Source organism: Oncorhynchus nerka, unplaced genomic scaffold (genome assembly GCF_034236695.1).
Source record: "Oncorhynchus nerka isolate Pitt River unplaced genomic scaffold, Oner_Uvic_2.0 unplaced_scaffold_977, whole genome shotgun sequence".
NCBI classification, from domain to species: Eukaryota; Metazoa; Chordata; class Actinopteri; order Salmoniformes; family Salmonidae; genus Oncorhynchus; species Oncorhynchus nerka.
The window spans coordinates 69,559-96,798 of NW_027040315.1; the positions used below are offsets into that span (position 1 = coordinate 69,559).

At 46.1% G+C, this 27,240-nt stretch overlaps 36 non-coding genes across 36 annotated transcripts; all 36 read right to left on the reverse strand.

The window, feature by feature from the left end:
* Window positions 1-247: 247 nt before the first annotated feature.
* Window positions 248-320, reverse strand: trnak-cuu (transfer RNA lysine (anticodon CUU)). Its single transcript has one exon. It is a non-coding gene; the product is annotated as a tRNA-Lys (tRNA).
* A 425-nt stretch (window positions 321-745) lies between these two features.
* trnak-cuu (transfer RNA lysine (anticodon CUU)) lies at window positions 746-818 on the reverse strand. Its single transcript has one exon. It is a non-coding gene; the product is annotated as a tRNA-Lys (tRNA).
* A 425-nt stretch (window positions 819-1,243) lies between these two features.
* Window positions 1,244-1,316, reverse strand: trnak-cuu (transfer RNA lysine (anticodon CUU)). The gene has a single exon. It is a non-coding gene; the product is annotated as a tRNA-Lys (tRNA).
* Window positions 1,317-1,740: 424 nt separating this feature from the next.
* On the reverse strand, window positions 1,741-1,813 carry trnak-cuu (transfer RNA lysine (anticodon CUU)). The gene has a single exon. It is a non-coding gene; the product is annotated as a tRNA-Lys (tRNA).
* A 425-nt stretch (window positions 1,814-2,238) lies between these two features.
* On the reverse strand, window positions 2,239-2,311 carry trnak-cuu (transfer RNA lysine (anticodon CUU)). The gene has a single exon. It is a non-coding gene; the product is annotated as a tRNA-Lys (tRNA).
* Window positions 2,312-3,234: 923 nt separating this feature from the next.
* Window positions 3,235-3,307, reverse strand: trnak-cuu (transfer RNA lysine (anticodon CUU)). Its single transcript has one exon. It is a non-coding gene; the product is annotated as a tRNA-Lys (tRNA).
* A 424-nt stretch (window positions 3,308-3,731) lies between these two features.
* trnak-cuu (transfer RNA lysine (anticodon CUU)) lies at window positions 3,732-3,804 on the reverse strand. Its single transcript has one exon. It is a non-coding gene; the product is annotated as a tRNA-Lys (tRNA).
* A 425-nt stretch (window positions 3,805-4,229) lies between these two features.
* Window positions 4,230-4,302, reverse strand: trnak-cuu (transfer RNA lysine (anticodon CUU)). The gene has a single exon. It is a non-coding gene; the product is annotated as a tRNA-Lys (tRNA).
* A 424-nt stretch (window positions 4,303-4,726) lies between these two features.
* On the reverse strand, window positions 4,727-4,799 carry trnak-cuu (transfer RNA lysine (anticodon CUU)). The gene has a single exon. It is a non-coding gene; the product is annotated as a tRNA-Lys (tRNA).
* A 425-nt stretch (window positions 4,800-5,224) lies between these two features.
* On the reverse strand, window positions 5,225-5,297 carry trnak-cuu (transfer RNA lysine (anticodon CUU)). The gene has a single exon. It is a non-coding gene; the product is annotated as a tRNA-Lys (tRNA).
* A 424-nt stretch (window positions 5,298-5,721) lies between these two features.
* On the reverse strand, window positions 5,722-5,794 carry trnak-cuu (transfer RNA lysine (anticodon CUU)). The gene has a single exon. It is a non-coding gene; the product is annotated as a tRNA-Lys (tRNA).
* A 425-nt stretch (window positions 5,795-6,219) lies between these two features.
* Window positions 6,220-6,292, reverse strand: trnak-cuu (transfer RNA lysine (anticodon CUU)). The gene has a single exon. It is a non-coding gene; the product is annotated as a tRNA-Lys (tRNA).
* A 425-nt stretch (window positions 6,293-6,717) lies between these two features.
* Window positions 6,718-6,790, reverse strand: trnak-cuu (transfer RNA lysine (anticodon CUU)). Its single transcript has one exon. It is a non-coding gene; the product is annotated as a tRNA-Lys (tRNA).
* A 923-nt stretch (window positions 6,791-7,713) lies between these two features.
* On the reverse strand, window positions 7,714-7,786 carry trnak-cuu (transfer RNA lysine (anticodon CUU)). The gene has a single exon. It is a non-coding gene; the product is annotated as a tRNA-Lys (tRNA).
* A 424-nt stretch (window positions 7,787-8,210) lies between these two features.
* trnak-cuu (transfer RNA lysine (anticodon CUU)) lies at window positions 8,211-8,283 on the reverse strand. Its single transcript has one exon. It is a non-coding gene; the product is annotated as a tRNA-Lys (tRNA).
* A 425-nt stretch (window positions 8,284-8,708) lies between these two features.
* trnak-cuu (transfer RNA lysine (anticodon CUU)) lies at window positions 8,709-8,781 on the reverse strand. Its single transcript has one exon. It is a non-coding gene; the product is annotated as a tRNA-Lys (tRNA).
* Window positions 8,782-9,206: 425 nt separating this feature from the next.
* On the reverse strand, window positions 9,207-9,279 carry trnak-cuu (transfer RNA lysine (anticodon CUU)). Its single transcript has one exon. It is a non-coding gene; the product is annotated as a tRNA-Lys (tRNA).
* Window positions 9,280-9,704: 425 nt separating this feature from the next.
* Window positions 9,705-9,777, reverse strand: trnak-cuu (transfer RNA lysine (anticodon CUU)). The gene has a single exon. It is a non-coding gene; the product is annotated as a tRNA-Lys (tRNA).
* Window positions 9,778-10,202: 425 nt separating this feature from the next.
* On the reverse strand, window positions 10,203-10,275 carry trnak-cuu (transfer RNA lysine (anticodon CUU)). The gene has a single exon. It is a non-coding gene; the product is annotated as a tRNA-Lys (tRNA).
* Window positions 10,276-10,700: 425 nt separating this feature from the next.
* Window positions 10,701-10,773, reverse strand: trnak-cuu (transfer RNA lysine (anticodon CUU)). Its single transcript has one exon. It is a non-coding gene; the product is annotated as a tRNA-Lys (tRNA).
* A 425-nt stretch (window positions 10,774-11,198) lies between these two features.
* On the reverse strand, window positions 11,199-11,271 carry trnak-cuu (transfer RNA lysine (anticodon CUU)). Its single transcript has one exon. It is a non-coding gene; the product is annotated as a tRNA-Lys (tRNA).
* A 425-nt stretch (window positions 11,272-11,696) lies between these two features.
* trnak-cuu (transfer RNA lysine (anticodon CUU)) lies at window positions 11,697-11,769 on the reverse strand. The gene has a single exon. It is a non-coding gene; the product is annotated as a tRNA-Lys (tRNA).
* A 425-nt stretch (window positions 11,770-12,194) lies between these two features.
* Window positions 12,195-12,267, reverse strand: trnak-cuu (transfer RNA lysine (anticodon CUU)). The gene has a single exon. It is a non-coding gene; the product is annotated as a tRNA-Lys (tRNA).
* Window positions 12,268-12,692: 425 nt separating this feature from the next.
* On the reverse strand, window positions 12,693-12,765 carry trnak-cuu (transfer RNA lysine (anticodon CUU)). The gene has a single exon. It is a non-coding gene; the product is annotated as a tRNA-Lys (tRNA).
* A 425-nt stretch (window positions 12,766-13,190) lies between these two features.
* Window positions 13,191-13,263, reverse strand: trnak-cuu (transfer RNA lysine (anticodon CUU)). Its single transcript has one exon. It is a non-coding gene; the product is annotated as a tRNA-Lys (tRNA).
* Window positions 13,264-13,688: 425 nt separating this feature from the next.
* trnak-cuu (transfer RNA lysine (anticodon CUU)) lies at window positions 13,689-13,761 on the reverse strand. The gene has a single exon. It is a non-coding gene; the product is annotated as a tRNA-Lys (tRNA).
* Window positions 13,762-14,186: 425 nt separating this feature from the next.
* trnak-cuu (transfer RNA lysine (anticodon CUU)) lies at window positions 14,187-14,259 on the reverse strand. Its single transcript has one exon. It is a non-coding gene; the product is annotated as a tRNA-Lys (tRNA).
* Window positions 14,260-14,684: 425 nt separating this feature from the next.
* trnak-cuu (transfer RNA lysine (anticodon CUU)) lies at window positions 14,685-14,757 on the reverse strand. The gene has a single exon. It is a non-coding gene; the product is annotated as a tRNA-Lys (tRNA).
* A 425-nt stretch (window positions 14,758-15,182) lies between these two features.
* trnak-cuu (transfer RNA lysine (anticodon CUU)) lies at window positions 15,183-15,255 on the reverse strand. Its single transcript has one exon. It is a non-coding gene; the product is annotated as a tRNA-Lys (tRNA).
* A 425-nt stretch (window positions 15,256-15,680) lies between these two features.
* trnak-cuu (transfer RNA lysine (anticodon CUU)) lies at window positions 15,681-15,753 on the reverse strand. Its single transcript has one exon. It is a non-coding gene; the product is annotated as a tRNA-Lys (tRNA).
* A 437-nt stretch (window positions 15,754-16,190) lies between these two features.
* Window positions 16,191-16,263, reverse strand: trnak-cuu (transfer RNA lysine (anticodon CUU)). The gene has a single exon. It is a non-coding gene; the product is annotated as a tRNA-Lys (tRNA).
* Window positions 16,264-16,697: 434 nt separating this feature from the next.
* trnak-cuu (transfer RNA lysine (anticodon CUU)) lies at window positions 16,698-16,770 on the reverse strand. The gene has a single exon. It is a non-coding gene; the product is annotated as a tRNA-Lys (tRNA).
* Window positions 16,771-17,195: 425 nt separating this feature from the next.
* On the reverse strand, window positions 17,196-17,268 carry trnak-cuu (transfer RNA lysine (anticodon CUU)). The gene has a single exon. It is a non-coding gene; the product is annotated as a tRNA-Lys (tRNA).
* A 425-nt stretch (window positions 17,269-17,693) lies between these two features.
* On the reverse strand, window positions 17,694-17,766 carry trnak-cuu (transfer RNA lysine (anticodon CUU)). Its single transcript has one exon. It is a non-coding gene; the product is annotated as a tRNA-Lys (tRNA).
* A 408-nt stretch (window positions 17,767-18,174) lies between these two features.
* On the reverse strand, window positions 18,175-18,247 carry trnak-cuu (transfer RNA lysine (anticodon CUU)). Its single transcript has one exon. It is a non-coding gene; the product is annotated as a tRNA-Lys (tRNA).
* Window positions 18,248-18,672: 425 nt separating this feature from the next.
* On the reverse strand, window positions 18,673-18,745 carry trnak-cuu (transfer RNA lysine (anticodon CUU)). The gene has a single exon. It is a non-coding gene; the product is annotated as a tRNA-Lys (tRNA).
* Window positions 18,746-27,240: the final 8,495 nt, after the last annotated feature.

Sequence of the window (27,240 nt, forward strand, 5' to 3'; positions counted from 1 at the left end):
GTATTCTTCTTGAAGCCCCTGCCTGTCTATTTCTTGTCCGGAAAATGATAATTTATTCAATCCATTTAGGAGTACAATTCATCGGTAATAGGGATGTCATTGAGATGACAGGTCAGAGTGCAGGCAGAGATAAAATACAAATTCATAGCCTTCTGTATCACCAGCTATGCAGGGTGGCAAGCCTGCTCGAAATTCCAAGCAGATGGTTGTTTGCGAAGTGAGTTGGTGCTTCGGCAGAGAAAATAAACACCCAACGTGGGGCTCGAACCCACGACCCTGAGATTAAGAGTCTCATGCTCTACCGACTGAGCTAGCCAGGTACCTCACTAGTGATTTTGACTTGGTTCGAATATCGTACATCCCAGTTTCTGCAAAATATGGTGATCAGTGAGTGTTGTTGATGGATCCTGTGGTGCAATCTGTTAGCGTGTTGTACTTATACAGCAGTATACAGTAATTCGATGCGAAGGTTATGAGTTCAAGCCCCACCAGGAGCAAGTATTCTTCTTGAAGCCCCTGCCTGTCTATTTCTTGTCCGGAAAATGATAATTTATTCAATCCATTTAGGAGTACAATTCATCGGTAATAGGGATGTCATTGAGATGACAGGTCAGAGTGCAGGCAGAGATAAAATACAAATTCATAGCCTTCTGTATCACCAGCTATGCAGGGTGGCAAGCCTGCTCGAAATTCCAAGCAGATGGTTGTTTGCGAAGTGAGTTGGTGCTTCGGCAGAGAAAATAAACACCCAACGTGGGGCTCGAACCCACGACCCTGAGATTAAGAGTCTCATGCTCTACCGACTGAGCTAGCCAGGTACCTCACTAGTGATTTTGACTTGGTTCGAATATCGTACATCCCAGTTTCTGCAAAATATGGTGATCAGTGAGTGTTGTTGATGGATCCTGTGGTGCAATCTGTTAGCGTGTTGTACTTATACAGCAGTATACAGTAATTCGATGCGAAGGTTATGAGTTCAAGCCCCACCAGGAGCAAGTATTCTTCTTGAAGCCCCTGCCTGTCTATTTCTTGTCCGGAAAATGATAATTTATTCAATCCATTTAGGAGTACAATTCATCGGTAATAGGGATGTCATTGAGATGACAGGTCAGAGTGCAGGCAGAGATAAAATACAAATTCATAGCCTTCTGTATCACCAGCTATGCAGGGTGGCAAGCCTGCTCGAAATTCCAAGCAGATGGTTGTTTGCGAAGTGAGTTGGTGCTTCGGCAGAGAAAATAAACACCCAACGTGGGGCTCGAACCCACGACCCTGAGATTAAGAGTCTCATGCTCTACCGACTGAGCTAGCCAGGTACCTCACAGTGATTTTGACTTGGTTCGAATATCGTACATCCCAGTTTCTGCAAAATATGGTGATCAGTGAGTGTTGTTGATGGATCCTGTGGTGCAATCTGTTAGCGTGTTGTACTTATACAGCAGTATACAGTAATTCGATGCGAAGGTTATGAGTTCAAGCCCCACCAGGAGCAAGTATTCTTCTTGAAGCCCCTGCCTGTCTATTTCTTGTCCGGAAAATGATAATTTATTCAATCCATTTAGGAGTACAATTCATCGGTAATAGGGATGTCATTGAGATGACAGGTCAGAGTGCAGGCAGAGATAAAATACAAATTCATAGCCTTCTGTATCACCAGCTATGCAGGGTGGCAAGCCTGCTCGAAATTCCAAGCAGATGGTTGTTTGCGAAGTGAGTTGGTGCTTCGGCAGAGAAAATAAACACCCAACGTGGGGCTCGAACCCACGACCCTGAGATTAAGAGTCTCATGCTCTACCGACTGAGCTAGCCAGGTACCTCACTAGTGATTTTGACTTGGTTCGAATATCGTACATCCCAGTTTCTGCAAAATATGGTGATCAGTGAGTGTTGTTGATGGATCCTGTGGTGCAATCTGTTAGCGTGTTGTACTTATACAGCAGTATACAGTAATTCGATGCGAAGGTTATGAGTTCAAGCCCCACCAGGAGCAAGTATTCTTCTTGAAGCCCCTGCCTGTCTATTTCTTGTCCGGAAAATGATAATTTATTCAATCCATTTAGGAGTACAATTCATCGGTAATAGGGATGTCATTGAGATGACAGGTCAGAGTGCAGGCAGAGATAAAATACAAATTCATAGCCTTCTGTATCACCAGCTATGCAGGGTGGCAAGCCTGCTCGAAATTCCAAGCAGATGGTTGTTTGCGAAGTGAGTTGGTGCTTCGGCAGAGAAAATAAACACCCAACGTGGGGCTCGAACCCACGACCCTGAGATTAAGAGTCTCATGCTCTACCGACTGAGCTAGCCAGGTACCTCACTAGTGATTTTGACTTGGTTCGAATATCGTACATCCCAGTTTCTGCAAAATATGGTGATCAGTGAGTGTTGTTGATGGATCCTGTGGTGCAATCTGTTAGCGTGTTGTACTTATACAGCAGTATACAGTAATTCGATGCGAAGGTTATGAGTTCAAGCCCCACCAGGAGCAAGTATTCTTCTTGAAGCCCCTGCCTGTCTATTTCTTGTCCGGAAAATGATAATTTATTCAATCCATTTAGGAGTACAATTCATCGGTAATAGGGATGTCATTGAGATGACCTGTCAGAGTGCAGGTAGAGATAAAATACAAATTCATAGCCTTCTGTATCACCAGCTATGCAGGGTGGCAAGCCTGCTCGAAATTCCAAGCATATGGTTGTTTGCGAAGTGAGTTGGTGCTTCGGCAGAGAAAATAAACACCCAAAGTGGGGCTCGAACCCACGACCCTGAGATTAAGAGTCTCATGCTCTACCGACTGAGCTTGCCAGGTACCTCACTAGTATTTTTGACTTGGTTCGAATATAGTACATCCCAGTTTCTGCAAAATATGGTGATCAGTGAGTGTTGTTGATGGATCCTGTGGTGCAATCTGTTAGCGTGTTGTACTTATACAGCAGTATACAGTAATTCGATGCGAAGGTTATGAGTTCAAGCCCCACCAGGAGCAAGTATTCTTCTTGAAGCCCCTGCCTGTCTATTTCTTGTCCGGAAAATGATAATTTATTCAATCCATTTAGGAGTACAATTCATCGGTAATAGGGATGTCATTGAGATGACAGGTCAGAGTGCAGGCAGAGATAAAATACAAATTCATAGCCTTCTGTATCACCAGCTATGCAGGGTGGCAAGCCTGCTCGAAATTCCAAGCAGATGGTTGTTTGCGAAGTGAGTTGGTGCTTCGGCAGAGAAAATAAACACCCAACGTGGGGCTCGAACCCACGACCCTGAGATTAAGAGTCTCATGCTCTACCGACTGAGCTAGCCAGGTACCTCACTAGTGATTTGACTTGGTTCGAATATCGTACATCCCAGTTTCTGCAAAATATGGTGATCAGTGAGTGTTGTTGATGGATCCTGTGGTGCAATCTGTTAGCGTGTTGTACTTATACAGCAGTATACAGTAATTCGATGCGAAGGTTATGAGTTCAAGCCCCACCAGGAGCAAGTATTCTTCTTGAAGCCCCTGCCTGTCTATTTCTTGTCCGGAAAATGATAATTTATTCAATCCATTTAGGAGTACAATTCATCGGTAATAGGGATGTCATTGAGATGACAGGTCAGAGTGCAGGCAGAGATAAAATACAAATTCATAGCCTTCTGTATCACCAGCTATGCAGGGTGGCAAGCCTGCTCGAAATTCCAAGCAGATGGTTGTTTGCGAAGTGAGTTGGTGCTTCGGCAGAGAAAATAAACACCCAACGTGGGGCTCGAACCCACGACCCTGAGATTAAGAGTCTCATGCTCTACCGACTGAGCTAGCCAGGTACCTCACTAGTGATTTTGACTTGGTTCGAATATCGTACATCCCAGTTTCTGCAAAATATGGTGATCAGTGAGTGTTGTTGATGGATCCTGTGGTGCAATCTGTTAGCGTGTTGTACTTATACAGCAGTATACAGTAATTCGATGCGAAGGTTATGAGTTCAAGCCCCACCAGGAGCAAGTATTCTTCTTGAAGCCCCTGCCTGTCTATTTCTTGTCCGGAAAATGATAATTTATTCAATCCATTTAGGAGTACAATTCATCGGTAATAGGGATGTCATTGAGATGACAGGTCAGAGTGCAGGCAGAGATAAAATACAAATTCATAGCCTTCTGTATCACCAGCTATGCAGGGTGGCAAGCCTGCTCGAAATTCCAAGCAGATGGTTGTTTGCGAAGTGAGTTGGTGCTTCGGCAGAGAAAATAAACACCCAACGTGGGGCTCGAACCCACGACCCTGAGATTAAGAGTCTCATGCTCTACCGACTGAGCTAGCCAGGTACCTCACTAGTGATTTTGCTTGGTTCGAATATCGTACATCCCAGTTTCTGCAAAATATGGTGATCAGTGAGTGTTGTTGATGGATCCTGTGGTGCAATCTGTTAGCGTGTTGTACTTATACAGCAGTATACAGTAATTCGATGCGAAGGTTATGAGTTCAAGCCCCACCAGGAGCAAGTATTCTTCTTGAAGCCCCTGCCTGTCTATTTCTTGTCCGGAAAATGATAATTTATTCAATCCATTTAGGAGTACAATTCATCGGTAATAGGGATGTCATTGAGATGACAGGTCAGAGTGCAGGCAGAGATAAAATACAAATTCATAGCCTTCTGTATCACCAGCTATGCAGGGTGGCAAGCCTGCTCGAAATTCCAAGCAGATGGTTGTTTGCGAAGTGAGTTGGTGCTTCGGCAGAGAAAATAAACACCCAACGTGGGGCTCGAACCCACGACCCTGAGATTAAGAGTCTCATGCTCTACCGACTGAGCTAGCCAGGTACCTCACTAGTGATTTTGACTTGGTTCGAATATCGTACATCCCAGTTTCTGCAAAATATGGTGATCAGTGAGTGTTGTTGATGGATCCTGTGGTGCAATCTGTTAGCGTGTTGTACTTATACAGCAGTATACAGTAATTCGATGCGAAGGTTATGAGTTCAAGCCCCACCAGGAGCAAGTATTCTTCTTGAAGCCCCTGCCTGTCTATTTCTTGTCCGGAAAATGATAATTTATTCAATCCATTTAGGAGTACAATTCATCGGTAATAGGGATGTCATTGAGATGACAGGTCAGAGTGCAGGCAGAGATAAAATACAAATTCATAGCCTTCTGTATCACCAGCTATGCAGGGTGGCAAGCCTGCTCGAAATTCCAAGCAGATGGTTGTTTGCGAAGTGAGTTGGTGCTTCGGCAGAGAAAATAAACACCCAACGTGGGGCTCGAACCCACGACCCTGAGATTAAGAGTCTCATGCTCTACCGACTGAGCTAGCCAGGTACCTCACTAGTAATTTTGACTGGTTCGAATATCGTACATCCCAGTTTCTGCAAAATATGGTGATCAGTGAGTGTTGTTGATGGATCCTGTGGTGCAATCTGTTAGCGTGTTGTACTTATACAGCAGTATACAGTAATTCGATGCGAAGGTTATGAGTTCAAGCCCCACCAGGAGCAAGTATTCTTCTTGAAGCCCCTGCCTGTCTATTTCTTGTCCGGAAAATGATAATTTATTCAATCCATTTAGGAGTACAATTCATCGGTAATAGGGATGTCATTGAGATGACAGGTCAGAGTGCAGGCAGAGATAGAATACAAATTCATAGCCTTCTGTATCACCAGCTATGCAGGGTGGCAAGCCTGCTCGAAATTCCAAGCAGATGGTTGTTTGCGAAGTGAGTTGGTGCTTCGGCAGAGAAAATAAACACCCAACGTGGGGCTCGAACCCACGACCCTGAGATTAAGAGTCTCATGCTCTACCGACTGAGCTAGCCAGGTACCTCACTAGTGATTTTGACTTGGTTCGAATATCGTACATCCCAGTTTCTGCAAAATATGGTGATCAGTGAGTGTTGTTGATGGATCCTGTGGTGCAATCTGTTAGCGTGTTGTACTTATACAGCAGTATACAGTAATTCGATGCGAAGGTTATGAGTTCAAGCCCCACCAGGAGCAAGTATTCTTCTTGAAGCCCCTGCCTGTCTATTTCTTGTCCGGAAAATGATAATTTATTCAATCCATTTAGGAGTACAATTCATCGGTAATAGGGATGTCATTGAGATGACAGGTCAGAGTGCAGGCAGAGATAAAATACAAATTCATAGCCTTCTGTATCACCAGCTATGCAGGGTGGCAAGCCTGCTCGAAATTCCAAGCAGATGGTTGTTTGCGAAGTGAGTTGGTGCTTCGGCAGAGAAAATAAACACCCAACGTGGGGCTCGAACCCACGACCCTGAGATTAAGAGTCTCATGCTCTACCGACTGAGCTAGCCAGGTACCTCACTAGTGATTTTGACTTGGTTCGAATATCGTACATCCCAGTTTCTGCAAAATATGGTGATCAGTGAGTGTTGTTGATGGATCCTGTGGTGCAATCTGTTAGCGTGTTGTACTTATACAGCAGTATACAGTAATTCGATGCGAAGGTTATGAGTTCAAGCCCCACCAGGAGCAAGTATTCTTCTTGAAGCCCCTGCCTGTCTATTTCTTGTCCGGAAAATGATAATTTATTCAATCCATTTAGGAGTACAATTCATCGGTAATAGGGATGTCATTGAGATGACAGGTCAGAGTGCAGGCAGAGATAAAATACAAATTCATAGCCTTCTGTATCACCAGCTATGCAGGGTGGCAAGCCTGCTCGAAATTCCAAGCAGATGGTTGTTTGCGAAGTGAGTTGGTGCTTCGGCAGAGAAAATAAACACCCAACGTGGGGCTCGAACCCACGACCCTGAGATTAAGAGTCTCATGCTCTACCGACTGAGCTAGCCAGGTACCTCACTAGTGATTTTGACTTGGTTCGAATATCGTACATCCCAGTTTCTGCAAAATATGGTGATCAGTGAGTGTTGTTGATGGATCCTGTGGTGCAATCTGTTAGCGTGTTGTACTTATACAGCAGTATACAGTAATTCGATGCGAAGGTTATGAGTTCAAGCCCCACCAGGAGCAAGTATTCTTCTTGAAGCCCCTGCCTGTCTATTTCTTGTCCGGAAAAGGATAATTTATTCAATCCATTTAGGAGTACAATTCATCGGTAATAGGGATGTCATTGAGATGACAGGTCAGAGTGCAGGCAGAGATAAAATACAAATTCATAGCCTTCTGTATCACCAGCTATGCAGGGTGGCAAGCCTGCTCGAAATTCCAAGCAGATGGTTGTTTGCGAAGTGAGTTGGTGCTTCGGCAGAGAAAATAAACACCCAACGTGGGGCTCGAACCCACAACACTGAGATTAAGAGTCTCATGCTCTACCGACTGAGCTAGCCAGGTACCTCACTAGTGATTTTGAATTGGTTTATATATCGTACATCCCAGTTTCTGCTAAATATGGTGATCAGTGAGTGTTGTTGATGGATCCTGTGGTGCAATCTGTTAGCGTGTTGTACTTATACAGCAGTATACAGTAATTCGATGCGAAAGTTATGAGTTCAAGCCCCACCAGTAGCAAGTATTCTTCTTGAAGCCCCTGCCTGTCTATTTCTTGTCCGGAAAATGATAATTTATTCAATCCATTTAGGAGTACAATTCATCGGTAATAGGTATGTCATTGAGATGACAGGTCAGAGTGCAGGCAGAGATAAAATACAAATTCATAGCCTTCTGTATCACCAGCTATGCAGGGTGGCAAGCCTGCTCGAAATTCCAAGCAGATGGTTGTTTGCGAAGTGAGTTGGTGCTTCGGCAGAGAAAATAAACACCCAACGTGGGGCTCGAACCCACGACCCTGAGATTAAGAGTCTCATGCTCTACCGACTGAGCTAGCCAGGTACCTCACTAGTGATTTTGACTTGGTTCGAAATCGTACATCCCAGTTTCTGCAAAATATGGTGATCAGTGAGTGTTGTTGATGGATCCTGTGGTGCAATCTGTTAGCGTGTTGTACTTATACAGCAGTATACAGTAATTCGATGCGAAGGTTATGAGTTCAAGCCCCACCAGGAGCAAGTATTCTTCTTGAAGCCCCTGCCTGTCTATTTCTTGTCCGGAAAATGATAATTTATTCAATCCATTTAGGAGTACAATTCATCGGTAATAGGGATGTCATTGAGATGACAGGTCAGAGTGCAGGCAGAGATAAAATACAAATTCATAGCCTTCTGTATCACCAGCTATGCAGGGTGGCAAGCCTGCTCGAAATTCCAAGCAGATGGTTGTTTGCGAAGTGAGTTGGTGCTTCGGCAGAGAAAATAAACACCCAACGTGGGGCTCGAACCCACGACCCTGAGATTAAGAGTCTCATGCTCTACCGACTGAGCTAGCCAGGTACCTCACTAGTGATTTTGACTTGGTTCGAATATCGTACATCCCAGTTTCTGCAAAATATGGTGATCAGTGAGTGTTGTTGATGGATCCTGTGGTGCAATCTGTTAGCGTGTTGTACTTATACAGCAGTATACAGTAATTCGATGCGAAGGTTATGAGTTCAAGCCCCACCAGGAGCAAGTATTCTTCTTGAAGCCCCTGCCTGTCTATTTCTTGTCCGGAAAATGATAATTTATTCAATCCATTTAGGAGTACAATTCATCGGTAATAGGGATGTCATTGAGATGACAGGTCAGAGTGCAGGCAGAGATAAAATACAAATTCATAGCCTTCTGTATCACCAGCTATGCAGGGTGGCAAGCCTGCTCGAAATTCCAAGCAGATGGTTGTTTGCGAAGTGAGTTGGTGCTTCGGCAGAGAAAATAAACACCCAACGTGGGGCTCGAACCCACGACCCTGAGATTAAGAGTCTCATGCTCTACCGACTGAGCTAGCCAGGTACCTCACTAGTGATTTTGACTTGGTTCGAATATCGTACATCCCAGTTTCTGCAAAATATGGTGATCAGTGAGTGTTGTTGATGGATCCTGTGGTGCAATCTGTTAGCGTGTTGTACTTATACAGCAGTATACAGTAATTCGATGCGAAGGTTATGAGTTCAAGCCCCACCAGGAGCAAGTATTCTTCTTGAAGCCCCTGCCTGTCTATTTCTTGTCCGGAAAATGATAATTTATTCAATCCATTTAGGAGTACAATTCATCGGTAATAGGGATGTCATTGAGATGACAGGTCAGAGTGCAGGCAGAGATAAAATACAAATTCATAGCCTTCTGTATCACCAGCTATGCAGGGTGGCAAGCCTGCTCGAAATTCCAAGCAGATGGTTGTTTGCGAAGTGAGTTGGTGCTTCGGCAGAGAAAATAAACACCCAACGTGGGGCTCGAACCCACGACCCTGAGATTAAGAGTCTCATGCTCTACCGACTGAGCTAGCCAGGTACCTCACTAGTGATTTTGACTTGGTTCGAATATCGTACATCCCAGTTTCTGCAAAATATGGTGATCAGTGAGTGTTGTTGATGGATCCTGTGGTGCAATCTGTTAGCGTGTTGTACTTATACAGCAGTATACAGTAATTCGATGCGAAGGTTATGAGTTCAAGCCCCACCAGGAGCAAGTATTCTTCTTGAAGCCCCTGCCTGTCTATTTCTTGTCCGGAAAATGATAATTTATTCAATCCATTTAGGAGTACAATTCATCGGTAATAGGGATGTCATTGAGATGACAGGTCAGAGTGCAGGCAGAGATAAAATACAAATTCATAGCCTTCTGTATCACCAGCTATGCAGGGTGGCAAGCCTGCTCGAAATTCCAAGCAGATGGTTGTTTGCGAAGTGAGTTGGTGCTTCGGCAGAGAAAATAAACACCCAACGTGGGGCTCGAACCCACGACCCTGAGATTAAGAGTCTCATGCTCTACCGACTGAGCTAGCCAGGTACCTCACTAGTGATTTTGACTTGGTTCGAATATCGTACATCCCAGTTTCTGCAAAATATGGTGATCAGTGAGTGTTGTTGATGGATCCTGTGGTGCAATCTGTTAGCGTGTTGTACTTATACAGCAGTATACAGTAATTCGATGCGAAGGTTATGAGTTCAAGCCCCACCAGGAGCAAGTATTCTTCTTGAAGCCCCTGCCTGTCTATTTCTTGTCCGGAAAATGATAATTTATTCAATCCATTTAGGAGTACAATTCATCGGTAATAGGGATGTCATTGAGATGACAGGTCAGAGTGCAGGCAGAGATAAAATACAAATTCATAGCCTTCTGTATCACCAGCTATGCAGGGTGGCAAGCCTGCTCGAAATTCCAAGCAGATGGTTGTTTGCGAAGTGAGTTGGTGCTTCGGCAGAGAAAATAAACACCCAACGTGGGGCTCGAACCCACGACCCTGAGATTAAGAGTCTCATGCTCTACCGACTGAGCTAGCCAGGTACCTCACTAGTGATTTTGACTTGGTTCGAATATCGTACATCCCAGTTTCTGCAAAATATGGTGATCAGTGAGTGTTGTTGATGGATCCTGTGGTGCAATCTGTTAGCGTGTTGTACTTATACAGCAGTATACAGTAATTCGATGCGAAGGTTATGAGTTCAAGCCCCACCAGGAGCAAGTATTCTTCTTGAAGCCCCTGCCTGTCTATTTCTTGTCCGGAAAATGATAATTTATTCAATCCATTTAGGAGTACAATTCATCGGTAATAGGGATGTCATTGAGATGACAGGTCAGAGTGCAGGCAGAGATAGAATACAAATTCATAGCCTTCTGTATCACCAGCTATGCAGGGTGGCAAGCCTGCTCGAAATTCCAAGCAGATGGTTGTTTGCGAAGTGAGTTGGTGCTTCGGCAGAGAAAATAAACACCCAACGTGGGGCTCGAACCCACGACCCTGAGATTAAGAGTCTCATGCTCTACCGACTGAGCTAGCCAGGTACCTCACTAGTGATTTTGACTTGGTTCGAATATCGTACATCCCAGTTTCTGCAAAATATGGTGATCAGTGAGTGTTGTTGATGGATCCTGTGGTGCAATCTGTTAGCGTGTTGTACTTATACAGCAGTATACAGTAATTCGATGCGAAGGTTATGAGTTCAAGCCCCACCAGGAGCAAGTATTCTTCTTGAAGCCCCTGCCTGTCTATTTCTTGTCCGGAAAATGATAATTTATTCAATCCATTTAGGAGTACAATTCATCGGTAATAGGGATGTCATTGAGATGACAGGTCAGAGTGCAGGCAGAGATAAAATACAAATTCATAGCCTTCTGTATCACCAGCTATGCAGGGTGGCAAGCCTGCTCGAAATTCCAAGCAGATGGTTGTTTGCGAAGTGAGTTGGTGCTTCGGCAGAGAAAATAAACACCCAACGTGGGGCTCGAACCCACGACCCTGAGATTAAGAGTCTCATGCTCTACCGACTGAGCTAGCCAGGTACCTCACTAGTGATTTTGACTTGGTTCGAATATCGTACATCCCAGTTTCTGCAAAATATGGTGATCAGTGAGTGTTGTTGATGGATCCTGTGGTGCAATCTGTTAGCGTGTTGTACTTATACAGCAGTATACAGTAATTCGATGCGAAGGTTATGAGTTCAAGCCCCACCAGGAGCAAGTATTCTTCTTGAAGCCCCTGCCTGTCTATTTCTTGTCCGGAAAATGATAATTTATTCAATCCATTTAGGAGTACAATTCATCGGTAATAGGGATGTCATTGAGATGACAGGTCAGAGTGCAGGCAGAGATAAAATACAAATTCATAGCCTTCTGTATCACCAGCTATGCAGGGTGGCAAGCCTGCTCGAAATTCCAAGCAGATGGTTGTTTGCGAAGTGAGTTGGTGCTTCGGCAGAGAAAATAAACACCCAACGTGGGGCTCGAACCCACGACCCTGAGATTAAGAGTCTCATGCTCTACCGACTGAGCTAGCCAGGTACCTCACTAGTGATTTTGACTTGGTTCGAATATCGTACATCCCAGTTTCTGCAAAATATGGTGATCAGTGAGTGTTGTTGATGGATCCTGTGGTGCAATCTGTTAGCGTGTTGTACTTATACAGCAGTATACAGTAATTCGATGCGAAGGTTATGAGTTCAAGCCCCACCAGGAGCAAGTATTCTTCTTGAAGCCCCTGCCTGTCTATTTCTTGTCCGGAAAATGATAATTTATTCAATCCATTTAGGAGTACAATTCATCGGTAATAGGGATGTCATTGAGATGACAGGTCAGAGTGCAGGCAGAGATAAAATACAAATTCATAGCCTTCTGTATCACCAGCTATGCAGGGTGGCAAGCCTGCTCGAAATTCCAAGCAGATGGTTGTTTGCGAAGTGAGTTGGTGCTTCGGCAGAGAAAATAAACACCCAACGTGGGGCTCGAACCCACGACCCTGAGATTAAGAGTCTCATGCTCTACCGACTGAGCTAGCCAGGTACCTCACTAGTGATTTTGACTTGGTTCGAATATCGTACATCCCAGTTTCTGCAAAATATGGTGATCAGTGAGTGTTGTTGATGGATCCTGTGGTGCAATCTGTTAGCGTGTTGTACTTATACAGCAGTATACAGTAATTCGATGCGAAGGTTATGAGTTCAAGCCCCACCAGGAGCAAGTATTCTTCTTGAAGCCCCTGCCTGTCTATTTCTTGTCCGGAAAATGATAATTTATTCAATCCATTTAGGAGTACAATTCATCGGTAATAGGGATGTCATTGAGATGACAGGTCAGAGTGCAGGCAGAGATAAAATACAAATTCATAGCCTTCTGTATCACCAGCTATGCAGGGTGGCAAGCCTGCTCGAAATTCCAAGCAGATGGTTGTTTGCGAAGTGAGTTGGTGCTTCGGCAGAGAAAATAAACACCCAACGTGGGGCTCGAACCCACGACCCTGAGATTAAGAGTCTCATGCTCTACCGACTGAGCTAGCCAGGTACCTCACTAGTGATTTTGACTTGGTTCGAATATCGTACATCCCAGTTTCTGCAAAATATGGTGATCAGTGAGTGTTGTTGATGGATCCTGTGGTGCAATCTGTTAGCGTGTTGTACTTATACAGCAGTATACAGTAATTCGATGCGAAGGTTATGAGTTCAAGCCCCACCAGGAGCAAGTATTCTTCTTGAAGCCCCTGCCTGTCTATTTCTTGTCCGGAAAATGATAATTTATTCAATCCATTTAGGAGTACAATTCATCGGTAATAGGGATGTCATTGAGATGACAGGTCAGAGTGCAGGCAGAGATAAAATACAAATTCATAGCCTTCTGTATCACCAGCTATGCAGGGTGGCAAGCCTGCTCGAAATTCCAAGCAGATGGTTGTTTGCGAAGTGAGTTGGTGCTTCGGCAGAGAAAATAAACACCCAACGTGGGGCTCGAACCCACGACCCTGAGATTAAGAGTCTCATGCTCTACCGACTGAGCTAGCCAGGTACCTCACTAGTGATTTTGACTTGGTTCGAATATCGTACATCCCAGTTTCTGCAAAATATGGTGATCAGTGAGTGTTGTTGATGGATCCTGTGGTGCAATCTGTTAGCGTGTTGTACTTATACAGCAGTATACAGTAATTCGATGCGAAGGTTATGAGTTCAAGCCCCACCAGGAGCAAGTATTCTTCTTGAAGCCCCTGCCTGTCTATTTCTTGTCCGGAAAATGATAATTTATTCAATCCATTTAGGAGTACAATTCATCGGTAATAGGGATGTCATTGAGATGACAGGTCAGAGTGCAGGCAGAGATAAAATACAAATTCATAGCCTTCTGTATCACCAGCTATGCAGGGTGGCAAGCCTGCTCGAAATTCCAAGCAGATGGTTGTTTGCGAAGTGAGTTGGTGCTTCGGCAGAGAAAATAAACACCCAACGTGGGGCTCGAACCCACGACCCTGAGATTAAGAGTCTCATGCTCTACCGACTGAGCTAGCCAGGTACCTCACTAGTGATTTTGACTTGGTTCGAATATCGTACATCCCAGTTTCTGCAAAATATGGTGATCAGTGAGTGTTGTTGATGGATCCTGTGGTGCAATCTGTTAGCGTGTTGTACTTATACAGCAGTATACAGTAATTCGATGCGAAGGTTATGAGTTCAAGCCCCACCAGGAGCAAGTATTCTTCTTGAAGCCCCTGCCTGTCTATTTCTTGTCCGGAAAATGATAATTTATTCAATCCATTTAGGAGTACAATTCATCGGTAATAGGGATGTCATTGAGATGACAGGTCAGAGTGCAGGCAGAGATAAAATACAAATTCATAGCCTTCTGTATCACCAGCTATGCAGGGTGGCAAGCCTGCTCGAAATTCCAAGCAGATGGTTGTTTGCGAAGTGAGTTGGTGCTTCGGCAGAGAAAATAAACACCCAACGTGGGGCTCGAACCCACGACCCTGAGATTAAGAGTCTCATGCTCTACCGACTGAGCTAGCCAGGTACCTCACTAGTGATTTTGACTTGGTTCGAATATCGTACATCCCAGTTTCTGCAAAATATGGTGATCAGTGAGTGTTGTTGATGGATCCTGTGGTGCAATCTGTTAGCGTGTTGTACTTATACAGCAGTATACAGTAATTCGATGCGAAGGTTATGAGTTCAAGCCCCACCAGGAGCAAGTATTCTTCTTGAAGCCCCTGCCTGTCTATTTCTTGTCCGGAAAATGATAATTTATTCAATCCATTTAGGAGTACAATTCATCGGTAATAGGGATGTCATTGAGATGACAGGTCAGAGTGCAGGCAGAGATAAAATACAAATTCATAGCCTTCTGTATCACCAGCTATGCAGGGTGGCAAGCCTGCTCGAAATTCCAAGCAGATGGTTGTTTGCGAAGTGAGTTGGTGCTTCGGCAGAGAAAATAAACACCCAACGTGGGGCTCGAACCCACGACCCTGAGATTAAGAGTCTCATGCTCTACCGACTGAGCTAGCCAGGTACCTCACTAGTGATTTTGACTTGGTTCGAATATCGTACATCCCAGTTTCTGCAAAATATGGTGATCAGTGAGTGTTGTTGATGGATCCTGTGGTGCAATCTGTTAGCGTGTTGTACTTATACAGCAGTATACAGTAATTCGATGCGAAGGTTATGAGTTCAAGCCCCACCAGGAGCAAGTATTCTTCTTGAAGCCCCTGCCTGTCTATTTCTTGTCCGGAAAATGATAATTTATTCAATCCATTTAGGAGTACAATTCATCGGTAATAGGGATGTCATTGAGATGACAGGTCAGAGTGCAGGCAGAGATAAAATACAAATTCATAGCCTTCTGTATCACCAGCTATGCAGGGTGGCAAGCCTGCTCGAAATTCCAAGCAGATGGTTGTTTGCGAAGTGAGTTGGTGCTTCGGCAGAGAAAATAAACACCCAACGTGGGGCTCGAACCCACGACCCTGAGATTAAGAGTCTCATGCTCTACCGACTGAGCTAGCCAGGTACCTCACTAGTGATTTTGACTTGGTTCGAATATCGTACATCCCAGTTTCTGCAAAATATGGTGATCAGTGAGTGTTGTTGATGGATCCTGTGGTGCAATCTGTTAGCGTGTTGTACTTATACAGCAGTATACAGTAATTCGATGCGAAGGTTATGAGTTCAAGCCCCACCAGGAGCAAGTATTCTTCTTGAAGCCCCTGCCTGTCTATTTCTTGTCCGGAAAATGATAATTTATTCAATCCATTTAGGAGTACAATTCATCGGTAATAGGGATGTCATTGAGATGACAGGTCAGAGTGCAGGCAGAGATAAAATACAAATTCATAGCCTTCTGTATCACCAGCTATGCAGGGTGGCAAGCCTGCTCGAAATTCCAAGCAGATGGTTGTTTGCGAAGTGAGTTGGTGCTTCGGCAGAGAAAATAAACACCCAACGTGGGGCTCGAACCCACGACCCTGAGATTAAGAGTCTCATGCTCTACCGACTGAGCTAGCCAGGTACCTCACTAGTGATTTTGACTTGGTTCGAATATCGTACATCCCAGTTTCTGCAAAATATGGTGATCAATATGGTGATCAGTGAGTGTTGTTGATGGATCCTGTGGTGCAATCTGTTAGCGTGTTGTACTTATACAGCAGTATACAGTAATTCGATGCGAAGGTTATGAGTTCAAGCCCCACCAGGAGCAAGTATTCTTCTTGAAGCCCCTGCCTGTCTATTTCTTGTCCGGAAAATGATAATTTATTCAATCCATTTAGGAGTACAATTCATCGGTAATAGGGATGTCATTGAGATGACAGGTCAGAGTGCAGGCAGAGATAAAATACAAATTCATAGCCTTCTGTATCACCAGCTATGCAGGGTGGCAAGCCTGCTCGAAATTCCAAGCAGATGGTTGTTTGCGAAGTGAGTTGGTGCTTCGGCAGAGAAAATAAACACCCAACGTGGGGCTCGAACCCACGACCCTGAGATTAAGAGTCTCATGCTCTACCGACTGAGCTAGCCAGGTACCTCACTAGTGATTTTGACTTGGTTCGAATATCGTACATCCCAGTTTCTGCAAAATATGGATAGTATGGTGATCAGTGAGTGTTGTTGATGGATCCTGTGGTGCAATCTGTTAGCGTGTTGTACTTATACAGCAGTATACAGTAATTCGATGCGAAGGTTATGAGTTCAAGCCCCACCAGGAGCAAGTATTCTTCTTGAAGCCCCTGCCTGTCTATTTCTTGTCCGGAAAATGATAATTTATTCAATCCATTTAGGAGTACAATTCATCGGTAATAGGGATGTCATTGAGATGACAGGTCAGAGTGCAGGCAGAGATAAAATACAAATTCATAGCCTTCTGTATCACCAGCTATGCAGGGTGGCAAGCCTGCTCGAAATTCCAAGCAGATGGTTGTTTGCGAAGTGAGTTGGTGCTTCGGCAGAGAAAATAAACACCCAACGTGGGGCTCGAACCCACGACCCTGAGATTAAGAGTCTCATGCTCTACCGACTGAGCTAGCCAGGTACCTCACTAGTGATTTTGACTTGGTTCGAATATCGTACATCCCAGTTTCTGCAAAATATGGTGATCAGTGAGTGTTGTTGATGGATCCTGTGGTGCAATCTGTTAGCGTGTTGTACTTATACAGCAGTATACAGTAATTCGATGCGAAGGTTATGAGTTCAAGCCCCACCAGGAGCAAGTATTCTTCTTGAAGCCCCTGCCTGTCTATTTCTTGTCCGGAAAATGATAATTTATTCAATCCATTTAGGAGTACAATTCATCGGTAATAGGGATGTCATTGAGATGACAGGTCAGAGTGCAGGCAGAGATAAAATACAAATTCATAGCCTTCTGTATCACCAGCTATGCAGGGTGGCAAGCCTGCTCGAAATTCCAAGCAGATGGTTGTTTGCGAAGTGAGTTGGTGCTTCGGCAGAGAAAATAAACACCCAACGTGGGGCTCGAACCCACGACCCTGAGATTAAGAGTCTCATGCTCTACCGACTGAGCTAGCCAGGTACCTCACTAGTGATTTTGACTTGGTTCGAATATCGTACATCCCAGTTTCTGCAAAATATGGTGATCAGTGAGTGTTGTTGATGGATCCTGTGGTGCAATCTGTTAGCGTGTTGTACTTATACAGCAGTATACAGTAATTTGATGCGAAAGTTATGAGTTCAAGCCCCACCAGGAGCAAGTATTCTTCTTGAAGCCCCTGCCTGTCTATTTCTTGTCCGGAAAATGATAATTTATTCAATCCATTTAGGAGTACAATTCATCGGTAATAGGGATGTCATTGAGATGACAGGTCAGAGTGCAGGCAGAGATAAAATACAAATTCATAGCCTTCTGTATCACCAGCTATGCAGGGTGGCAAGCCTGCTCGAAATTCCAAGCAGATGGTTGTTTGCGAAGTGAGTTGGTGCTTCGGCAGAGAAAATAAACACCCAACGTGGGGCTCGAACCCACGACCCTGAGATTAAGAGTCTCATGCTCTACCGACTGAGCTAGCCAGGTACCTCACTAGTGATTTTGACTTGGTTCGAATATCGTACATCCCAGTTTCTGCAAAATATGGTGATCAGTGAGTGTTGTTGATGGATCCTGTGGTGCAATCTGTTAGCGTGTTGTACTTATACAGCAGTATACAGTAATTTGATGCGAAGGTTATGAGTTCAAGCCCCACCAGGAGCAAGTATTCTTCTTGAAGCCCCTGCCTGTCTATTTCTTGTCCGGAAAATGATAATTTATTCAATCCATTTAGGAGTACAATTCATCGGTAATAGGTATGTCATTGAGATGACAGGTCAGAGTACAAATTCATAGCCTTCTGTATCACCAGCTATGCAGGGTGGCAAGCCTGCTCGAAATTCCAAGCAGATGGTTGTTTGCGAAGTGAGTTGGTGCTTCGGCAGAGAAAATAAACACCCAACGTGGGGCTCGAACCCACGACCCTGAGATTAAGAGTCTCATGCTCTACCGACTGAGCTAGCCAGGTACCTCACTAGTGATTTTGACTTGGTTCGAATATCGTACATCCCAGTTTCTGCAAAATATGGTGATCAGTGAGTGTTGTTGATGGATCCTGTGGTGCAATCTGTTAGCGTGTTGTACTTATACAGCAGTATACAGTAATTAGATGACAAGGTTATGAGTTCAAGCCCCACCAGGAGCAAGTATTCTTCTTGAAGCCCCTGCCTGTCTATTTCTTGTCCGGAAAATGATAATTTATTCAATCCATTTAGGAGTACAATTCATCGGTAATAGGGATGTCATTGAGATGACAGGTCAGAGTGCAGGCAGAGATAAAATACAAATTCATAGCCTTCTGTATCACCAGCTATGCAGGGTGGCAAGCCTGCTCGAAATTCCAAGCAGATGGTTGTTTGCGAAGTGAGTTGGTGCTTCGGCAGAGAAAATAAACACCCAACGTGGGGCTCGAACCCACGACCCTGAGATTAAGAGTCTCATGCTCTACCGACTGAGCTAGCCAGGTACCTCACTAGTGATTTTGACTTGGTTCGAATATCGTACATCCCAGTTTCTGCAAAATATGGTGATCAGTGAGTGTTGTTGATGGATCCTGTGGTGCAATCTGTTAGCGTGTTGTACTTATACAGCAGTATACAGTAATTCGATGCGAAGGTTATGAGTTCAAGCCCCACCAGGAGCAAGTATTCTTCTTGAAGCCCCTGCCTGTCTATTTCTTGTCCGGAAAATGATAATTTATTCAATCCATTTAGGAGTACAATTCATCGGTAATAGGGATGTCATTGAGATGACAGGTCAGAGTGCAGGCAGAGATAGAATACAAATTCATAGCCTTCTGTATCACCAGCTATGCAGGGTGGCAAGCCTGCTCGAAATTCCAAGCAGATGGTTGTTTGCGAAGTGAGTTGGTGCTTCGGCAGAGAAAATAGTCACCTAACGTGGGGCTCGAACCCACGACCCTGAGATTAAGAGTCTCATGCTATACCGACTGAGCTAGCCAGGTACCTCAATAGTGATTTTGACTTGGTTCGAATATCGTACATCCCAGTTTCTGCAAAATATGGTGATCAGTGAGTGTTGTTGATGGATCCTGTGGTGCAATCTGTTCGCGTGGTGTACTTATACAGCAGTATACAGCAATTAGAAGACAAGGTTATGAGTTCAAGCCCCACCAGGAGCAAGTATTCTTCTTGAAGCCTCTGCCTGTCTATTTCTTGTCCGGAAAATGATAATTTATTCAATCCATTTAGGAGTACAATTCATCGGTAATAGGTATGTCATTGAGATGACAGGTCAGAGTGCAGGTAGAGATACAATACAAATTCATAGCCTTCTGTATCACCAGCTATGCAGGGTGGCAAGCCTGCTCGAAATTCCAAGCAGATGGTTGTTTGCGAAGTGAGTTGGTGCTTCGAATATCGTACATCCCAGTTTCTGGCAGAGAAAATAATCACCTAACGTGGGGCTGAACCCACGATTTCCTGAGATTAAGAGTCTCATGCTCTACCGACTGAGCTAGCCAGGTACCTCATAGTAATTTTGACTTGGTTCGAATATCATACATCCCAGTTTCTGCCAAATATGGTGGTTATGTAGTGTTGGTGATGGATCTTGTGGTGCATGTTGTGCATGTTGTTAGCGTGTTGTACTTATACAGCAGTATACAGCAATTAGATGACAAGGTTATGAGTTCAAGCCCCACCAGGAGCAAGTATTCTTCTTGAAGCCCCTGCCTGTCTATTTCATCACCATCACCTACCCTTAAGTATTTATAGTTCTGGGACAGTACTGATAGAAGCATCACCTACCCTCCAGTATTTAAAGTTCTGGGACTGAGTACTGATATAACCATCACCTACCCTCCAGTATTTATAGTTCTGGGACTGAGTACTGATAGAACCATCACCTACCCTCCAGTATTTATAGTACTGGGACTGAGTACTGATAGAACCATCACCTACCCTCCAGTATTTATAGTTCTGGGACTGAGTACTGATAGAACCATCACCTACCCTCCAGTATTTATAGTTCTGGGACTGAGTACTGATAGAACCATCACCTACCCTCCAGTATTTATAGTACTGGGACTGAGTACTGATAGAACCATCACCTACCCTCCAGTATTTATAGTACTGGGACTGAGTACTGATAGAACCATCACCTACCCTCCAGTATTTATAGTACTGGGACTGAGTACTGATAGAACCATCACCTACCCTCCAGTATTTATAGTACTGGGACTGAGTACTGATAGAACCATCACCTACCCTCCAGTATTTATAGTTCTGGGACAGTACTGATAGAACCATCACCTACCCTCCAGTATTTATAGTTCTGGGACTGAGTACTGATAGAACCATCACCTACCCTCCAGTATTTATAGTACTGGGACTGAGTACTGATAGAACCATCACCTACCCTCCAGTATTTATAGTTCTGGGACTGAGTACTGATAGAACCATCACCTACTCCAGTATTTATAGTTACTGGGAGTACTGATAGAACCATCACCTACCCTCCAGTATTTATAGTTCTGGGACTGAGTACTGATAGAACCATCACCTACCCTCCAGTATTTATAGTTACTGGGACTGGGAGTACTGATAGAACCATCACCTACCCTCCAGTATTTATAGTACTGGGACTGAGTACTGATAGAACCATCACCTACCCTCCAGTATTTATAGTTACTGGGACTGAGTACTGATAGAACCATCACCTACCCTCCAGTATTTATAGTTCTGGGACTGAGTACTGATAGAACCATCACCTACCCTCTATTTATAGTTCTGGGACTTTGATAGAACCATCACCTACCCTCCAGTATTTATAGTCTGGGACTGAGTACTGATAGAACCATCACCTACCCTCCAGTATTTATAGTACTGGGACTGAGTACTGATAGTATTTAACTGGGACATCTGATAGAACCATCACCTACCCTCCAGTATTTATAGTACTGGGACTGAGTACTGATAGAACCATCACCTACCCTCCTCCAGTCCATTTATAGTTCTGGGACTGAGTACTGATAGAACCATCACCTACCCTCCAGTATTTATAGTACTGGGACTGAGTACTGATAGAACCATCACCTACCCTCCAGTATTTATAGTACTGGGACTGAGTACTGATAGAACCATCACCTACCCTCCAGTATTTATAGTTCTGGGACTGAGTACTGATAGAACCATCACCTACCCTCCAGTATTTATAGTTCTGGGACTGAGTACTGATAGAACCATCACCTACCCTCCAGTATTTATAGTTTATAGTACTGGGAACCATCACCTACCCTCCAGTATTTATAGTACTGGGACTGAGTACTGATAGAACCATCACCTACCCTCCAGTATTTATAGTTCTGGGACTGAGTACTGATAGAACCATCACCTACCCTCCAGTATTTATAGTACTGGGACTGAGCTCCTCCCCACTCTCCTCCTTTCCTCTCCTTTCCTCTCCTTTCCTCTCCTCAGCCCCTTCCCTCCTGTCTTCCCTCTGCCTCCTCCCCACTCTCCTCCTTTCCTCTCCTTTCCTCTCCTTTCCTCTCCTCAGCCCCTTCCCTCCTGTCTTCCCTCTGCCTCCTCCCCCTCTCCTCCTCTCCTCTCCTTTCCTCTCCTTTCCTGGGACAGCTCCTTCCCTCCTGTCTTCCCTCTCCTCTCCTCTCCTGTCTTCCCTCTGCCTCCTCCTCCCTCTCCTCCTCCTCACCTACCCTCCTCCTTTCCTCTCCTCAGCCCCTTCCCCCTGTCTTCCCTCTGCCTCCTCTCTCCTTTCCTCTCCTCTCCTTACCTCTCCTTTCCTCTCCTGGCCCCTCCTCAGCCCCTTCCCTCATGTCTTCCTTGTGCCTCCTCCCCCTCTCCTTTCCTCTCCTCAGCCCCTTCCCCCTGTCTTCCCTCTGCCTCCTCCCCCCTCCTCTCCCCTCCTTACTCTCCTCTCCTCAGCCCCTTCCCTCCTGTCTTCCCTCTGCCTCCTCCCCCTCCTCTCCCCTCCTCTACTCTCCTCTCCTCGGCCCCTTCCCTCCTGTCTTCCCTCTGCCTCCTCCCCACTACTCCCCACTCCTCCCCTCCTCTCCCCTCCTCTACTCTCCTCTCCTTTCCTCACTTCTGAAGGAGAACCAACACGGATGGCATCAGATCTAACACCATCACACTGAGAGGACAGAGGTTGAGTCTGAAATGATACCCTATCTCCTTTCTAGAGCACTGTGGGCCCTTCCTTTATAGAGCACTGTGGGCCCTTCCTTTCTAGAGCACTGTGGGTCCTTCCTTTATAGAGCACTGTGGGCCCTTCCTTTCTAGAGCACTGTGGGCCCTTCCTTTATAGAGCACTGTGGGCCCTTCCTTTATAGAGCACTGTGGGCCCTTCCTTCATAGAGCACTGTGGGCCCTTCCTTCATAGAGCACTGTGGGCCCTTCCTTCATAGAGCACTGTGGGCCCTTCCTTCATAGAGCACTGTGGGCCCTTCCTTTATAGAGCACTGTGGGCCCTTCCTTTATAGAGCACTGTGGGCCCTTCCTTTATAGAGCACTGTGGGCCCTTCCTTTATAGAGCACTATGGGCCCTTCCTTTATAGAGCACTGTGGGCCCTTCCTTTATAGAGCACTGTGGGCCCTTCCTTTATAGAGCACTGTGGGCCCTTCCTTTATAGAGCACTATGGGCCCTTCCTTTATAGAGCACTGTGGGCCCTTCCTTTATAGAGCACTGTGGGCCTTTCCTTTATAGAGCACTGTGGGCCCTTCCTTTCTAGAGCACTATGGGCCCTTCCTTTATAGAGCACTATGGGCCCTTCCTTTCTAGAGCACTGTGAGCCCTTCCTTTGTAGAGCACTATGGGCCCTTCCTTTCTAGAGCACTGTGGGCCCTTCCTTTCTAGAGCACTGTGGGCCCTTCCTTTGTAGAGCACTATGGGCCCTTCCTTTCTAGAGCACTGTGGGCCCTTCCTTTCTAGAGCACTATGGGCCCTTCCTTTCTAGAGCACTGTGGGCCCTTCCTTTCTAGAGCACTATGGGCCCTTCCTTTCTAGAGCACTGTGGGCCCTTCCTTTGTAGAGCACTATGGGCCCTTCCTTTCTAGAGCACTATGGGCTCTTCCTTTATAGAGCACTATGGGCCCTTCCTTTCTAGAGCACTGTGAGCCCTTCCTTTGTAGAGCACTATGGGCCCTTCCTTTCTAGAGCACTGTGGGCCCTTCCTTTCTAGAGCACTGTGGGCCCTTCCTTTGTAGAGCACTATGGGCCCTTCCTTTCTAGAGCACTGTGGGCCCTTCCTTTCTAGAGCACTATGGGCCCTTCCTTTCTAGAGCACTGTGGGCCCTTCCTTTATAGAGCACTATGGGCCCTTCCTTTCTAGAGCACTGTGGGCCCTTCCTTTGTAGAGCACTATGGGCCCTTCCTTTGTAGAGCACTGTGGGCCCTTCCTTTATAGAGCACTGCGGGCCCTTCCTTTATAGAGCACTGTGGGCCCTTCCTTTATAGAGCACTGTCTGCTCTTCCTTTATAGAGCACTGTTGGCCCTTCCTTTATAGAGCACTGTGGGCCCTTCCTTTATAGAGCACTGTGGGCTCTTCCTTTATAGAGCACTGTGGGCCCTTACTTTCTAGAGCACTGTGGGCCCTTCCTTTATAGAGCACTGTGGGCCTTTCCTTTATAGAGCACTATGGGCCCTTCCTTTATAGAGCACTATGGGCCCTTCCTTTATAGAGCACTGTGGGCCCTTCCTTTATAGAGCACTGTGGGCCCTTCCTTTATAGAGCACTATGGGCCCTTCCTTTATAGAGCACTGTGGGCCTTTCCTTTATAGAGCACTGTGGGCCCTTCCTTTCTAGAGCACTATGGGCCCTTCCTTTCTAGAGCACTATGGGCCCTTCCTTTCTAGAGCACTGTGGGCCCTTCCTTTGTAGAGCACTATGGGCCCTTCCTTTCTAGAGCACTGTGGGCCCTTCCTTTCTAGAGCACTGTGGGCCCTTCCTTTGTAGAGCACTATGGGCCCTTCCTTTCTAGAGCACTGTGGGCCCTTCCTTTCTAGAGCACTATGGGCCCTTCCTTTCTAGAGCACTGTGCTCCCTTCCTTTCTAGAGCACTATGGGCCCTTCCTTTCTAGAGCACTGTGGGCCCTTCCTTTGTAGAGCACTATGGGCCCTTCCTTTCTAGAGCACTATGGGCCCTTCCTTTCTAGAGCACTGTGGGCCCTTCCTTTCTAGAGCACTATGGGCCCTTCCTTTCTAGAGCACTGTGGGCCCTTCCTTTGTAGAGCACTATGGGCCCTTCCTTTGTAGAGCACTGTGGGCCCTTCCTTTATAGAGCACTGCGGGCCCTTCCTTTATAGAGCACTGTGGGCCCTTCCTTTATAGAGCACTGTCTGCTCTTCCTTTATAGAGCACTGTGGGCCCTTCCTTTATAGAGCACTGTGGGCCCTTCCTTTATAGAGCACTGTGGGCTCTTCCTTTATAGAGCACTGTGGGCCCTTACTTTCTAGAGCACTGTGGGCCCTTCCTTTATAGAGCACTGTGGGCCTTTCCTTTATAGAGCACTATGGGCCCTTCCTTTATAGAGCACTGTGGGCCTTTCCTTTATAGAGCACTATGGGCTCTTCCTTTATAGAGCACTGTGGGCCCTTACTTTCTAGAGCACTGTGGGCCCTTCCTTTATAGAGCACTGTGGGCCTTTCCTTTATAGAGCACTATGGGCCCTTCCTTTATAGAGCACTGTGGGCCTTTCCTTTATAGAGCACTATGGGCTCTTCCTTTATAGAGCACTGTGGGCCCTTACTTTCTAGAGCACTGTGGGCCCTTCCTTTATAGAGCACTGTGGGCTTTCCTTTATAGAGCACTGTGGGCCTTTCCTTTATAGAGCACTATGGGCCCTTCCTTTATAGAGCACTGTGGGCCCCTACTTTCTAGAGCATTGTGGGCCCTTCCTTTATAGAGCACTGTGGGCCCTTCCTTTATAGAGCACTATGGGCCCTTCCTTTCTAGAGCACTGTGAGCCCTTCCTTTGTAGAGCACTATGGGCCCTTCCTTTCTGGAGCACTGTGGGCCCTTCCTTTCTAGAGCACTGTGGGCCCTTCCTTTGTAGAGCACTATGGGCCCTTCCTTTCTAGAGCACTGTGGGCCCTTCCTTTCTAGAGCACTATGGGCCCTTCCTTTCTAGAGCACTGTGGGCCCTTCCTTTGTAGAGCACTATGGGCCCTTCCTTTGTAGAGCACTGTGGGCCCTTCCTTTATAGAGCACTGCGGGCCCTTCCTTTATAGAGCACTGTGGGCCCTTCCTTTATAGAGCACTGTCTGCTCTTCCTTTATAGAGAACTGTGGGCCCTTCCTTTATAGAGCACTGTGGGCCCTTCCTTTATAGAGCACTGTGGGCTCTTCCTTTATAGAGCACTGTGGGCCCTTACTTTCTAGAGCACTGTGGGCCCTTCCTTTATAGAGCACTGTGGGCCTTTCCTTTATAGAGCACTATGGGCCCTTCCTTTATAGAGCACTATGGGCCCTTCCTTTATAGAGCACTGTGGGCCCTTCCTTTATAGAGCACTGTGGGCTCTTCCTTTATAGAGCACTGTGGGCCCTTCCTTTGTAGAGCACTATGGGCCCTTCCTTTCTAGAGCACTGTGGGCCCTTCCTTTGTAGAGCACTATGGGCCCTTCCTTTCTAGAGCACTATGGGCCCTTCCTTTATAGAGCACTATGGGCCCTTCCTTTCTAGAGCACTGTGAGTCCTTCCTTTGTAGAGCACTATGGGCCCTTCCTTTCTAGAGCACTGTGGGCCCTTCCTTTCTAGAGCACTGTGGGCCTTTCCTTTGTAGAGCACTATGGGCCCTTCCTTTCTAGAGCACTGTGGGCCCTTCCTTTCTAGAGCACTATGGGCCCTTCCTTTCTAGAACACTGTGGGCCCTTCCTTTCTAGAGCACTATGGGCCCTTCCTTTCTAGAGCACTGTGGGCCCTTCCTTTGTAGAGCACTATGGGCCCTTCCTTTGTAGAGCACTGTGGGCCCTTCCTTTATAGAGCACTGCGGGCCCTTCCTTTATAGAGCACTGTGGGCCCTTCCTTTATAGAGCACTGTCTGCTCTTCCTTTATAGAGCACTGTGGGCCCTTCCTTTATAGAGCACTGTGGGCCCTTCCTTTATAGAGCACTGTGGGCTCTTCCTTTATAGAGCACTGTGGGCCCTTACTTTCTAGAGCACTGTGGGCCCTTCCTTTATAGAGCACTGTGGGCCTTTCCTTTATAGAGCACTATGGGCCCTTCCTTTATAGAGCACTATGGGCCCTTCCTTTATAGAGCACTGTGGGCCCTTCCTTTATAGAGCACTGTGGGCCCTTCCTTTATAGAGCACTATGGGCCATTCCTTTATAGAGCACTGTGGGCTCTTCCTTTATAGAGCACTGTGGGCCCTTCCTTTGTAGAGCACTATGGGCCCTTCCTTTCTAGAGCACTGTGGGCCCTTCCTTTGTAGAGCACTATGGGCCCTTCCTTTCTAGAGCACTATGGGCCCTTCCTTTATAGAGCACTATGGGCCCTTCCTTTCTAGAGCACTGTGAGTCCTTCCTTTGTAGAGCACTATGGGCCCTTCCTTTCTAGAGCACTGTGGGCCCTTCCTTTCTAGAGCACTGTGGGCCTTTCCTTTGTAGAGCACTATGGGCCCTTCCTTTCTAGAGCACTGTGGGCCCTTCCTTTCTAGAGCACTATGGGCCCTTCCTTTCTAGAACACTGTGGGCCCTTCCTTTCTAGAGCACTATGGGCCCTTCCTTTCTAGAGCACTGTGGGCCCTTCCTTTGTAGAGCACTATGGGCCCTTCCTTTGTAGAGCACTGTGGGCCCTTCCTTTATAGAGCACTGCGGGCCCTTCCTTTATAGAGCACTGTGGGCCCTTCCTTTATAGAGCACTGTCTGCTCTTCCTTTATAGAGCACTGTGGGCCCTTCCTTTATAGAGCACTGTGGGCCCTTCCTTTATAGAGCACTGTGGGCTCTTCCTTTATAGAGCACTGTGGGCCCTTACTTTCTAG